The sequence below is a fragment of the Zingiber officinale genome, chromosome 7B, assembly GCF_018446385.1.
Source record: "Zingiber officinale cultivar Zhangliang chromosome 7B, Zo_v1.1, whole genome shotgun sequence".
Taxonomy (NCBI): Eukaryota; Viridiplantae; Streptophyta; class Magnoliopsida; order Zingiberales; family Zingiberaceae; genus Zingiber; species Zingiber officinale.
In genome coordinates this window covers 34,593,183-34,607,323 of record NC_055999.1, presented here as the reverse complement: position 1 = coordinate 34,607,323, position 14,141 = coordinate 34,593,183, and the positions used below count along the sequence as shown (strand labels likewise).

The 14,141-nt window shown below is 35.5% G+C and overlaps 1 non-coding gene across 1 annotated transcript; it reads right to left on the bottom strand.

Annotated features, from left to right (window-relative positions):
* Positions 1–8,186: 8,186 nt before the first annotated feature.
* Positions 8,187–8,293, bottom strand: LOC122007481. The gene has a single exon (XR_006118974.1). It is a non-coding gene; the product is annotated as a small nucleolar RNA R71 (small nucleolar RNA).
* Positions 8,294–14,141: the final 5,848 nt, after the last annotated feature.

The window sequence follows — 14,141 nt, the reverse complement described above, 5'->3', positions numbered from 1 at the left end:
CCGTACAACCCACAGGGAGCAAATTATCTGCCTTGTATGCTAGGATATAATCTCTAGTGCCTCTAAGGTACTTCTATATATGCTTTGCCGCAATCCAATGTCCTTGTCCAGGGTTGCTTCAATATCTGCTAACTATGCATTGGGCAAAACAGATATCCGATCTCGTACATTAGGCTTTCCAACAGCCGAAGCATAAGGAACTTGCTTTCATGTCCTTTATCTGCTTTGATGTCTTTGGAGACATCTCTTTTAAATAAAGTTACTCTATGCTGAAAAGGTAAGAAACCTTTCTTGGAGTTTTGAATGCTTAAAACGAGCAAGGATTGTTTCGATATATGAAGCTTGGGATAAGTAAAATATATTCTTTTCTTGCGATCCCTTTGATCCCAAGAATATATGCATTCTCCCAAGTCCTTCATATCGAATTGTTTGGACAACCATATCCTTACTTCTGACAACACTTTGATATTGTTTCCAACTACCAAAAATGTTATCTACGTATAGTACAAGAAATACCACCACGTTTCCATCACACTTCTTGTATACACAAAACTCATTCGGTTATAAAATAAATCCATAGGTCTGGATTACTTTATTAAACTGGATGTCCCAAGACCTTGAAGCTTTTCTTCAGTCCATAGACTGATTGAGCTTTACACACAAGATGCTCTTTGTTCTTTGAAATGAACCCTTCTGGTTGCTTTATATGGATGTTTTCTTCAAGACTTCTATTAAGAAAAGCTGTCTTGACATCCACTTGCTAAATCTCATAGATAAAAGAATCCGGATAGACTTAAGCATGACTACCGGTAAAAAAGTTTCCTTTTTCAACAAGCCTTGCTTTGAAAGTTTCTACCTTGCAGTCTATCCCTCTTTTCCTATTGTAGACTTATTTTCACCCAATGGCTTTACACCATTTGTTGATTTTATAAACTCCCAGACTCTATTAGAATACATATATTCTAATTATGTATTTATTGCTTTTTGCAAAGATGCTGCATCTTTATCTTAGAGTGCTTCGTCATATGTTCTGGAATTAGGTTCATGTTTACCAAGGATCTAGTCCAAAGACTTTCCTAAAACATGAATCTTTTAGGTTGCCTCACAACCCTCCCACTAAGACGAGGCACTTTCTGCAATTGTGTATCATTTGTGATACGTGTTGCAGTTTCTTGTGATATTTCATCTTGTACAGTTGGTACTAGATTAGACGTGTCCTTTAATTTCCTTAAGAATAATTTTAACTCATGGGCTTATGGTTCATAGTATAGTCATTTTCTAAAATCGGGCATTGGTGCTAATAATGACCTTCTGATTTTAAGGACTATAAACCTCTTTTTGTTTTTCTAGGACAACTCACAAACAAGTGAACTCTTGTCCAACTTATCAGTGTCTCTCATGTGCTAGACCACCCAAATCTGAGTATGCTTCAGACTAGGCTTACACCCATTCTGCAATTCTATGGGAGTAGAGAGTTCTGACTTAGAAGGTACTATGTTTACTTCCGTTTCTAGTGTATATCCTTAAAATAAATTTGGTAATTTTTTGAATAACTCATTATCGATCTAATTATTCCATAAGAGCCTTATACCTTCTTTCTACTACACCATTCTGTTGGGGTGTACCAGGTGCAGTTAGTTGGGATTGAATCCCGACTTCTGATAAGTGACTCCTAAACTCTCCTAAGAGGTACTCGTTACTACGATTTCACCGTAGTGTCTTGATACTTTTACTTTGACGTTACTTCACATCAGCCTAGTACTCTTTGAACTAATCAAATCACTTAGACTTGTGGTGCGTCAAGTAAATGTTTCCTTAGTCGTCTATAAAAGAGACAAAATATTCGAAACAACCTCTTATCTGGATTGTCAAAGGTCTACACAAATCAGAATGAACCAATTCCAACATATCTTTAGCTCCATACCCCTTAGACTTAAAAGCTTCTTGGTTATTTTTCCTTCCAAGTAAGACTCGTATGTTGGAAAGATTTCCACTACTAATGAACCCAAGAATTCATTGGTTATTATCCTTTGAATCCTACTTAAGTTAATATAACCTAGCCTTAGATGTCAAAAATATGATTGGTTCATTTCTGAAGGTTACTTTCTTTTATTAAAATTAGAAGATGTGTTATTAATTTCTATTTATTGCATTGTGGGAGTTATTGGATTTATAAATTGTCAACCAACGTACCAGGACAAATATCTTTCCTATTTTTTGATAACAAGTTTGTTATCAAAATAGATAGAATATCTATTCTTCGATAGTTTAGAAACTGAAATCAAATTCTTTCTAAACTTGGTACGTAAAGATAATTTCTTAAAATCCACATTTTATTCCTATCAGAAGATAAGCATCTCCCACTGCAACAACTACCACTTTTGCAGCAGTGCCCATGTAGACGGTGACTTCCCCTTCATATAGTTATCGAGTTTCCTGGAACCTCTGCAATGAATTGTAGACATGATTTGTGGCTCCCGTATCTAAACACCAGGTACCGGTAGATAGCACCACTAATCATGTATTAACTAATGAATGAAATACACCTATTTTGTTCTTAGTTCTAAGAGGACAGTCTACCTAAATATCCAAGTCCTATTTCCAATCATTACAATTGGGACTACTAAGTCTATTCTATAGTATAAAAACTAGGGGATTGACAAACATTTTAAATCCTAAGAATCACAAAAATATTTGGTCAAGACCAACACCTTAAAATCCCCATGAATTTTGTATGCCACGATAGTGTGGATGTATATAAAATCAAAGAGAAGATTTTATCCATTAATTTTATTATCTTGTCAACTTTACTTTATGACGAATAAAATTAATAGTTGATCTGTCTTTGATCAAATATTTGGTCAAAACTTTTGAATTTGAAATAATATTGATTCCTCGAAACAATATCATTTAAATTCACCAACACCTCAAACATCGTGAATTTTGCATGCTATGATAGTGTGGACGTATACAAATTCAAACATTTATAAGAGGAGGGTTTTACCCATTAATTATCTTGTCAATAAGTCTTTATGATAAATAAAATTACCTCAAACACCGTGAATTTTGTATGCCACGATAGTGTGGACATATACAAAACCAAACATTTGTAAGAGGAGTTATTCCCATTAATTTTATTTTCTTATCATCCTGACAAATAAAATTACCTCATACACCATGAATTTTGTATGCCATGATAGTGTGGACGTATACAAAAACTCGACATTTGTAAGAGGGGGTTTTAATTTTATTATCTTGTTAACTTATCTTTTTGACAAATTAATAGTTGGTTTTCCTTTGGTCACACAAATAATAGCAGTGACTCCGATGGGGAGGATACTATTAGGCGTGCCTAAGTGTATACCATTACTTGACACTAAGTCCATTAATAAGATTGTGCCCCTTCCGATGGGGAAGATCACACGCTCTTGATTAATTTCCTATAGTCATCCTAAATAGAAGTTTGATCTAGTGATCCGCAAACAAACTCATCCGATATAGAGGAAGGCACTTAGAGCCAACGCGCAAGTTTGTTTTCATCACTTACAAACCAGTAATGGAGACCGTGGAATTTATTAAAATAAATCCCTCTCCCACTTAGTTATTTAAAGTGAGGAATTTTAAATTATCCTAGCATACATCACATGCATATACACACATCATAGTAAATAAAAGCAATAAATATGAAAATTATTTTCCAACTATTATGGCCTTTTCTTGTTACTGTCCTCCATGTGCTCCAACCCTAGCTGCTGCCATCTTTAGCCACCGCCATCGGGTCGAGTTGTCGCATCCATTTTGCTTCTTATTCCGCTGCGCCTCTGGTGCTCCAAAAGTACCACGCCTCACAAGAATCCGATCCGTGATAAAAATAGAATTTTACATATATCGATCCTATATTCCATGAGGGAATGTACATGTATTCTAGATCGAAAATAAAATTCTAAATTCCTAAGGCTAATACAGCTCCTGCTGTATTAGTTACATACAATCATGCACACACAAAAATAATGCCCTTGACATGTCCAAGGGTCCAATCACACACAACATCTATAAGCCATAATAGTTGGAGCCTGCAACCACAAAGTTAGCACATCCTACTATTATCCTACCTAAATTATGTATGACATGTGCATAACCTAATTTGAAAACCAAACACAGAGGCAAACCCTAGCTCTGATACCAATTGTTGGTAAGTCCTACGAAAACATACCGGTTCCACTGTACAAAATTTTTTTGTACAAGTGTCGAACCTTTCCTTAAATAACCTATTGTGTTCTTTAGAAGTTAAATTAGGAATTGCAGACGGAACTTAACATCATTGATTCCAAATTTAACTTATCTGTTCTTAATGGTTTAGATTTGAATCGCAAGCGGAACTTAACACTATTGATTCAAATCCACCTATGTTATTAATTTCATTAAATATTAATTTCTAAAATTGGCTTCACGGACTGCATGGCGAGGCACATGGCCTTCTTGGATATGGGAGCAACCACCACTGCTTAGACAAAGCCTTTTAAGAAAAGCTAATATTTAATTTCCTTAAATAACTCTAGGTTTAACCAAAAAGAACAATCGAATCACAAATTCGAAAAATAAAACAAAAGAAACACAAATTTGAAACAAATCCGAAAAATTCTAGAATCATATGTCTCTTGTGTTTGGTATTTCCAAAAATAACTATACAAATAAAACTAGTATGATGCGGAAAATAATTATTAGTTATACCTTTCTTTGTAAGCAAATAACCTCTTGATCTTCTACCGTATTCCTCTTCTTATCCCGGACGTTGTGTGGGCAACGATCTACCAAGATGAGAACCACCCAAGCCCTTCTTCTTCCTTCTAGGTTTCGGCCACCAAAAGCTCCTCCAAAGATGAAGAGTTTCGGCCACCACCAAGCTCCTAGGGATGCTAGAAATATCGCCTCCTTTTCTCTCCTTCTTCTCCAAGCAAGATCCGGCCACCACAAGGACTCTAAGGATGAGATGAGGTTCGGCCACAAGATGGAGAAGAGAGAAAGAGGAGGGGCCGACCACACCCAAGGAGAAAAAGAGAGGAGAAAAATAATAGAGTCGTTAGCCATGAAGGCACCTCTACCCCCTCTTTTATATTCCTTGGTCTTGGCAAATAAGGAAATTTTAAATAAAAACTTCCTTAATTCTTTTTCCATAAAAAGGAAAATTTATTTAATTAAAAACAATTTTCTCTTCTCAATTTACAATGGCCGGCCACTTTTAAAAACAAAACAAGGAGAGTTTTAATTAATTAAAACTTCCTAATTTATCTCCAGAAATTTATAAAAAATTTCTCCAATAATTTTTAATCCCTTCATGATTGGTTAGTAAAAAGGAAATTTTATAAATTAAAATCTTTATTTTAAACATGTGGATAATTTCTAAAAAGGAAAGTTATCTCTAAAAAAATTAAAATCTCTTTTCAATCTACAAATAAGGAAATATATCAAATCTTTTCTTAATCTTTTGTAGAAGTTTTATAAAAGAAATATTTAATTTTTAAACTCTCTTTTAAATCATGAACATGGTTAAAAAGGAAAGTTTTCTCAAAATTAAAATCTACCTTTCAATCTACAAATAAGGAAAGATTTAAAATATTTTCTTAATCTTTTGTAGAAAGCTATAAAAGGAAAGATTTAAATTTCAAACTCTCTTTTAAAACCATGATATCCACATAAGAAATAATTTTAATAAAAATCCCTTTTTAATATGATGTGGCCGACCACCTAAGCTTGGGCTCCAAGCAATTGGTTGGCCACTTTAAGGCCCAACCTTTAGGCTTGGCCGACCCTAAGCTTGAGCTTCTAGCTTGGCTTGGCCGACCCCTATAGGTTGGGAAAGAAGGTGGGTATAGGTGGGTATAAATCTCTATATACAAGAGGAAACGATAGGGACCGAGAGGAGGAATTGGTTTTGGTCTCCCGATGAAATTAAGCTTCCCATGTTCGCCCTGAACACACAACTTAATTTCATCAATAATAATTCATTCCACTAAAGAACTATTATTGAACTACTGCACCAATCCCAAATTATATTTTGGGCTCCTTCTTATTATGAGTGTGTTAGTCTACCTGTGTTTAAGATAATGAATGCCCACTAATTAAATGAGTTACTGACAACTCACTTAATTAATATCTTAGTCCAAAAGTAGTACCACTCAACCTTATCATCATGTCGGACTAAGTCCACCTGCAGGGTTTAACATGACAATCCTTATGAGCTCCTCTTGGGGTCATTCTCAACCTAGATTACTAGGACACAGTTTCCTTCTATAATCAACAACACACACTATAAGTAATATCATTTCCCAACTTATTGGGCTTATTGATTTATCGAACTAAACTCACTCATTGATAAATTAAAGAAATAAATATCAAATATATGTGCTTGTTATTATATTAGGATTAAGAGCACACACTTCCATAATAACTGAGGTCTTTGTTCCTTTATAAAGTCAGTATAAAAAGAGAAGACCTCTAATGGTCCTACTCAATACACTCTAAGTGTACTAGTGTAATTATATAGTTAAGATAAACTAATACCTAATTACACTACGACCTTCCAATGGTTTGTTCCTTTCCATCTTGGTCGTGAGCTACTATTTATAATTTATAAGGTATTGATAACATGATTCTCTGTGTGTGACTCCACACACCATGTTATCTACAATATAAATTAATTGAACAACTACATTTAACAAATAAATGTAAATATTGACCAATGTGATTCTTTTATTTTTAAATAAATGTTTATACAAAAGCTAGGCTTTTAGTATACACTCTAACAAATTCATATAGATGTAGGGTTTTGATCACCATGTAGAGGAAGAACCTTGGATTGTAAGACCATTAGACCTTGTGACATATGGTATCCCTTACTTTCTACGGTGTTTCCTTGAAACGGGGATCAATTCCCTACAAGGGAAACTTCTTAGAGCTTAGAGGATTCTCCTAAATTAATGTTAAGAAGTTACTTGTGTAATCTAGGAATGCGTGAGCAGGGGACCTTGTGATAGAGGCTAATCCTTTAACCGGGCTTCCTAGGTTATCTCTTCTACTTAACTACATTAATCTACCATTAGGAAGTAAATCCAATAACTCTAGGTAGGGTTGTGCAAAAAACCTGACAAACCGAAAACCAGACCGAAATTGGTAACTTACCGGTTCTGGTTAACTGGTTAACCGGTTCAGTTTTCAGTTTAGAATTTTTTTAAACCGGTTTAACCGGTAAACCGATTAATTTAAGCTGACAAGTGATATTCTCGAACACCTAACATAAGTTTTTTATTATAATATATATTAAAAATAAATAAATAAATAAAATTTCTAATGCTTATAGATAATTTAAAACTCTTGCAGCTAGGCTTTAGTCCAAGAAACTCCATCAGCTCACCCACTACTTGTAGTTGGGCTTTAGTCTACTTAGTTGGGTTGGGCTTTAGTCCACTTAGTGGCAGTTACTTGGCTTACCGGTTCTTGGTTGGAATCGGTTAACCAACTAGAACCAGTTAAATCGGAACCGGTTGAACCGGTAATAATACCGGTCGGTTAATCGGTTATCAATAAAATGTGGTTAATCGGAACCGATAAATCGGTAAACCGGTTAACCAACCGGTTGAACAGGCCTAACTCTAGGAATGTATAACCGGTGGGTCCTGTGACAGAAGGTAACACTTTAATAAGATTTTCTAGAGTTCTAGACTTGTTAATAGATTATTTATTTATTTGTTTACTTTTATTTCGGTATTTCCTTTCTTATTTTTCATTATGTATTTTCCTTCTTGTATTTAATTCTGTATTTTTTTATTTTCCTTATAATTTTTTACATACTATGAGCACTGACATGTCAAGCAGGCCTTTAAAAAAAAAATTTTGCACCCATTTCTGCAAGATTTATGTCTCCCATTGTGCAGTCTCATATCGAAGCAAATAGTTTCCAGCTAGACCCAAAGATAATTGCTATGATATAAGGTCACAAATTTGGAGGAGAAGTATCAGAAAACCCTTATCTACACAAATTTGGATGCAGTTTGATTGATGACATTTCCTTTCAGTATCAAGGATAAAGTAAGTACTTGGTTATATTCCCTCTGTCCCCAAAGCATTACAAGTTGGGAACAATTAGAGGGTCAATTTCTGAATCACTTTTTCCCTCCAAGTAGAACAGTTTACATAAGGAATTCATCACAAATTTTGCTCAAGTAGATGGAGAATCATTATTTGAAGCATGAGATAGATTCAAGAGTCTATAAAGACAATGCCCTCATTATAGCTTGGGAAAATGGATGACTTTACATATATTCTATAGGAGAATTTATTTCTCAGATAAGTGTTTATTGGATTCATCAGCTGAAGGTTCTTTTATGAACAAAAGTATGGATGAAGCATATACATTAATTGATCAAATGACATTGAATCTCCAAGAATGGTCAGATATAAGTTGGATAAATTTTCCCCTGAGAACTTCAGAAGTGCAAGCCATGAAGGCAAAAGAGCCTGTCAAATAAAATGCAGTTCAACCTTCCAAGATTTTGGAAAATCACAAGTCACAAAATGAGGGGTTCAAATAGTTGGAGGCAAGGATAGATAGCATAGTTTCGAAATGGTTTAAACATGACCTCCCTCCTACACAGACAAGGTCTAGTGAACAGTGTAATGTTATTAAGTTGAGAAGTGGCAAGAATCATGAAGAACCTCTGGAGAAGGACTTATATAGAATTGAGGAGAAAAATAATGGAAGACTACAAAAACTCAGTTCTATTACTCCATAAAGTGCCCAAAGGACACGAATAAAATAATGGAGGGTTTTACCCATTAATTATCTTGTCAATAAGTCTTTATGACAAATAAAATTACCTCAAACACCGTGAATTTTGTATGCCACGATAGTGTGGACATATACAAAACCAAACATTTGTAAGAGGAGTTTTTTCCATGAATTTTATTTTCTTGTCATCCTGACAAATAAAATTACCTCATACACCGTGAATTTTGTATGCCACGATAGTGTGGACGTATACAAAAACTCGACATTTGTAAGAGGAGTTTTTAATTTTATTATCTTGTCAACCTATTTATTTGACAAATTAATAGTTGGTTTTATTCGGTCACACAAATAATAGCAGTGACTCCGATGGGGAGGATACTATTAGACGTGCCTAAGTGTATACCATTACTTGACACTAAGTCCATTAATAAGATTGTGCCCCTTCCGATGGGGAAGATCACACGCTCTTAATTAACTTCCTATAGTTATCCAAAATGGAAGTTTAAGCTAGTGATCTGCAAACAAGCTCATCCGATATGGAGGAAGGCACTCAGAGCCAACGCACAAACTTGTTGCATCACTTATAAACCAGTAATGGAGACCGTGGAATTTATTTAAAAAATAAATCCCTCTCCCACTTAGTTATTTAATGTGAGGAATTTTGACTATGCTAGCCTACTTAGCATGCATACTAACAAGCACACACAACACATCATAAAAAGCAATAAATAGAAAAACTAATTTTTAACTATTATGGCTTTTATCTATTGTTGTCCTCCGTGTGTCGCCAACCCTAGCTGCTGCCATGTTTGGCCACCGCCACCGGGTGTAGTTGTCGCATCCATCTTGCTCATTATTCCGCTGCACCTCTGGTCCTCAAAAGGTTCCACGCCTTGCAAGATTCGATCCGCGACATAAATATAATTTTACATTTTTCGATCCTATATTCCTCGAAGGAATGTACATGTAAACTAGATCGAACATAAAATAAAATTTACATCCATCGATCCTATATTCCATAAAAGGAATGTACATGTAACTAGATCAAAAAATAAAATCCTAATAAAACTAAATACAACTCCTGCTATATTTTATAATACAATCATGCACACACAACAAAATGCCCTTGACATGTCCAAAGGTCCAATCACACACACAATATCTATAAACCATAATAGTTGGATCCTGCATCCACAAAGTTAGCACATCCTACTATTATCCTGCCTAAATTATGTATGACATGTGTATAATTAAACTAATACCAAATACACAGAGGCAAAACCCTAACTCTGATACCAATTGTTGGTTGCTACTCGGAAAACCTATCGGTTCCACTGTACAAAAATTTTGTACAAAGGTCTGAACATTTTCCTAGCTACCATGTGTTCTTTTAAATTAAACTTGGATCGCCTGCGGAACTTAACACATTTGATCCTAAGTTTAATTTATTTGTTCTTTTAGGTTTAGACTTGGATCTCCTGCGGAACTTAACACGTTCGATCCAAATCACCTAGGTCACAAAGTTGATTAAATATTAATTTCCAAATTTGGCTTCCAAGACTGCATGGCGAGGCACATGACCTTCTTGGATATGGGAGCAACCACCACCGCCTAGACAAAGCCTCTTAAGGAAAGTTAATATTTAATTTCCTTAAATAACTCTAGGATAACCAAAAACAACAATCGAAGCACAAGTTTGAAAAGAAAACAAAAGAACACAACATCGAAAACTAATTCGAAACCTAGAATCACATGCCTCTTGTATTTGGTATTTTTACAAAGAAATAAAACTAGTATGATGCGGAAAATAATTACTAGTTATACCTTTCTTTGTGAAATTTTAATGACCTCTTGATCTTCTACCGTATTCCTCTTCTAACCTCGGACATTCTGTGGGCAATGATCTTCTGAGATGAGAACCACCAAGGCACCTTCTTCTTCCTTCCTTCAAGTTTCGGCCAAGCAAAAACTTCCAAAGGATGAAGAGCTTTTTCCACCAACCAAGCTCCAAGGGATGCAAGAAACAAGCCTCCTTTCTCTCCTTTTCTCCAAGCTAGATCCGGCCACTTCTATGTCTCCAAGAGGTGATGAAGTCTCGGCCACAAGAAGGAGAAGAGAGAAGGGGAAGGGGAACCTCTAGGGGCCGACCACACCTAGGAAGAAAAGAGAGGAAGAAAAAGAATAGAGTCGTTAGCCATTAAGGCACCTCTACCCCCTCTTTTATAATCCTTGATCTTGGCAAATAAGGAAATTTTAATAAAAACTTTCTTAATTATTTTACCATGAAAAAGAAAAATTAATTAATTAAAATCAATTTTATTTTTCCAATTTTCTTGGCCGGTCACTTTTCTCCCTAAAACAAGGAACGTTTTAATTAAAACAAGAATTAAAACTTCCTAATTTGTTTCTGGAAATTTATAAAACTTTCTCCAATAATTTTTATCCCTTCATGATTGGTTAATAAAAAGAAAATTTTATAAATTAAAATCTTTCTTTTAAACATGTGGATAATTTCCAAAAAGAAAGTTATCTCTAAAAATTAAAATCTCATTTCAATCTACAAATAAGGAAAGATATTAAATCTTTTCTTAATCTTTTGAAGAAACTAATAAAAGAGACTTTTTAATTTTTAAACTTTCTTTTAAATCATGAACATGATTAAAAGGAAAGTTTTAACCAAAATTAAAATCAACCTATTAATCTACAAATAAGGAAAGAGATTTAGCTCTTCTCTTAATCTTTTGTAGAATCTTATAAAAGGAAAGATTTAAAATTTTAAACTCTCTTTTAAATCATGTTATCCACATAAGAAAAATTTTTAAAATTAAAATTCCTTTTTATTTTAATAGGGCCGGCCACCTAAGCTTGAGTTCAAGCTAGGGCCGGTCACATGGATTCACCCATGAACCTACCCATGGTTGGCCCTAGCTTGGTCTCCAAGCTAGCTTTGCCGGCCCCTATAGGATGGGTAAGAAGGTGAGTATAGGTGGGTATAGTACTCTATAATTAAGAGACTACAATAGGGACCGAGAGGAGGAATTAGTTTTGGTCTCCCGATAAAATTAAGCATCCCGTGTTCGCCCCAAACACACAACTTAATTTTATCAATAATAATTCATTCCACTAGAGAACTATTATTGAACTACCGCACCAATCCCAAATTACATTTTTGGGCTCCTTCTTATTATGAGGGTATTAGCCTCTCTGTGTTTAAGATGTCGAATGTCCACTAATTAAGTAAGTTACTGACAACTCATTTAATTAATATCTTAGTCCAAGAATAGTACCACTCAACCTTATCATCATGTCAGACTAAGTCCACCTGCAGGGTTTAACATGACAATCCTTATGAGCTCCTCTTGGGGGCATTCTCAACCTAGATTACTAGGACACAGTTTCCTTCTATAATCAACAACACACACTATAAGTGATATCATTTCCCAACTTATTGGGCTTATTGATTTATCGAACTAAATCTCACCCATTGGTAAATTAAAGAAATAAATATCAAATATATGTGCTTGTTATTATATTAGGATTAAGAGCACACACTTCCATAATAACTGAGGTCTTTGTTCCTTTATAAAGCCAGTATAAAAGAAACGACCTCTAATGGTCCTACTCAATACACTCTAAGTGTACTAGTGTAATTATATAGTTAAGATAAACTAATACCTAATTACACTATGACCTTTCAATGGTTTGTTCCTTTCCATCTTGGTCGTGAGCTACTGTTTATAATTTATAAGGTACTGATAACATGGTCCTCTGTGTGTGACATCACACATCATGTTATCTATAATATAAATTAATTGAACAACTACATTTATCATAAATGTAGACATTTGACTAATGTGATTCTAATTTCTAGATAAATGTTTATACCAAAAGCTAGACTTTTAGTATACATCCTAACACCTTCTATGGCAGCTTACATCTGTTGTAGCTGTGAGGGGGCACTCCTGTTCTGGTTATACTACTGGAATGGTGCCTGGAACTAGATAGGGCAGTCTCTGGCCATATGTCCTTCCCGTCCGCAACTATAACACTTTTTCGTACCCTTGTGGCATCTCCTTTAGTGTTATTCCATTGCTTTCTTTTTCCATTAGAGTTTCCTTTCCAGCTTGCTCTGGTACCTTGAGGTTTCTTTCCTTCTGTCTGTGCTTGATTCTTACTCTCGTTCATCGCCTTCTGATAGTGTTCGGTGATCAGGGCACTACTGACCAGCTCTTCTGTAGTCTGCAGTCTATTAATTCCACCGGCTACATTCAAAGCTATCTCGGGTAGGAGCATCTTCAGCATCAGTTTGACCCTTTCTCTTTCCGTGCTGACCAACTCTGGGCAGAGGCGTGCAAGACGGTTGAAGCGCTTCACTACTTCGTTAACTGATAAGTCACCTTGCCGGAACTCGGTGAACTCATCGTAATGCTGGTTTGTTACCCGCATATGGAAAAACTCCTCGAAGAACTCTGCTTCGAAGTCCGCCCAGTTCATCTGATTAACTTGTCTCTTGATCTTAACCCTTTCCCACCACATTCTTGCGTTCCCAGAAAAGGAAAATGACACGCACTTGATCTTTTCTGGTACGGGCCAGTCCAACAGTTCCACTATACTTTCCACCGTCTTGAACCAGGCTTGGGCGTCCCATGGCTTACAAGTACCCGAGAAGTCCTCCGGCTTCAGCCTTAGCCACTGTATTAAGTAAGTCTCTTGTCGGACCACTGGGGCAGGGGCTACCGGTGGTATTGGTGCAGCTGTAGGTATGACGGGCAATGTATTCTGATTTGCTGGTGGGGTGACAGGGTTTCCTTGCTGATTCATCAAAGCAGTGATTACTTTTTGTTGTTCCATGATCTGATGCTGGAGGTCTGTGACTACATGTGTTAGATCTGGTGGAGTCACTGTCTCATCGGTCCTGTTACCGTGTCTTCTAGCCATATCTATCTTCGTAAATGACAATAAGATTAGCATAAGTCCATGGTCATCCCTACTTATATCCGTGCATATTAAAATATCGCTTATCATACATAAAGGCAATTCATATCAGTTATACTTATGTTCATGCATACTAAAAGCATTTCTTATCATGCATAAAGAAATAGAGTAAGTACAGAGATTCTTATTTGGAGCGGCAGGATGGAGGCTTGACATGTGTGTAGTGGGAAGGCTAACTTAGCTCTGATACCAACGTGTAACGCCCGCCCTTCAGGTATGACGGGGTTACGGGAACATACATGCATATTAATCTATTTCTAAAACAGCGGAAGTATTTATTTATATATTCTTTAATATTTTTAATTTACTTTTCTTTTAAACACCAATAACTAATTATCTAAACATTTATAATCATATGAGC